The following is a 1296-nucleotide window of genomic DNA, read 5'->3' as shown; positions in this document are numbered from 1 at the left end:
GCCTGCACTGGGACTACCTGACGTCACTAAGCCCTTCCACTTATACGTGGACGAGAGCAAGGGTGTCGCCAAGGCAGTGCTAACTCAGAACTTAGGCCCCTGGTGGAGGCCAGTTGCATACCTGTCAAAGAAATTAGACCCAGTGGCTGCCGGGTGGCCCCCTTGTCTCCGAATGATTGCAGCCACGGCCCTGATGGTACAAGATGCTGATAAACTTGTCATGGGTCAAGAATTATGGGTCGGTACCCCACATGCCATCGAGGGTATACTCAACCAGCCACCTAATCGATGGATAAGTAATGCCTGGCTCACCCACTACCAAGGACTACTACTAAACCCTCTCAGGATAACTTTCCTGCCCCCAACAACCTTAAACCCTGCCTCACTGCTGCCTAACCCGGACCTGGACGTCCCGCTCCATGATTGCACTGAGATACTAGCTCAGGTGCACAGAGTTCGAGAGGACCTGCAGGACCGCCCACTTCCAGATGCAGACCTCGTCTGGTTCACTGATGGAAGCAGCTTCATACACCAAGGCCAGAGGTATGCTGGAGCAGCAGTGACTTCAGAGACTGAGGTAATCTGGTTGGAACCCCTGCCCCCGGGGACATCGGCCCAGAAGGCCGAACTGATAGCGCTCACCCAAGCTCTTACCCTAGGGGCAGGGAGGAAACTGACTATACACAGACAGCCGATATGCTTTTGCTATGGCACACATACATGGGGCCATATACAGGGAGCGAGAGCTGCTAACGGCTGAAGGAAAAGAGATAAAAAACAAGCAAGAGATCCTAGCCCTGTTGCCCTGTTGACAGCCCTATGGGGACCAGAAAAATTGGCTATTGTACACTGCCCAGGGCATCAGAAACCAACCACTCCAATTGCTCAAGGCAACTTTCTGGCAGACCAAACTGCAAGGAGTGTGGCAAAGGCTCCTAGTTGACTCCTTGCACTCCAGCTCCCTGATCCGGGCCCCTGGGACCTGCCATATCTCCCTGATTATTCAGAACAAGATCTCCAATTGATCGACAAACTTCCCCTGAAACAGATCCACAATGGGTGGTGGACTGATACTAATGACCAAACCATCCTACCAGAAAAATTAGGACAACAAGTGTTAGAACACATCCTCCGAACCACCCACCTGGGTGCCCGGCAGATGATAGACCTGATCAGACGCTCCAAGCTCAAAATCAGACATATAGCTGAGACGGCCAGCAGCATCGTGACCAATTGCAAAGTCTGCCAGCTTAACAACGCCTACCTTCAATCCCAGGCTACAACGAGAACAAGGCT

This window comes from Colobus angolensis, unplaced genomic scaffold, assembly GCF_000951035.1.
Source record: "Colobus angolensis palliatus isolate OR3802 unplaced genomic scaffold, Cang.pa_1.0 Scaffold227, whole genome shotgun sequence".
Taxonomy (NCBI): domain Eukaryota; kingdom Metazoa; phylum Chordata; class Mammalia; order Primates; family Cercopithecidae; genus Colobus; species Colobus angolensis.
The sequence above is the reverse complement of the archived record's forward strand: the minus strand, read 5'-3'. Positions refer to the sequence as shown.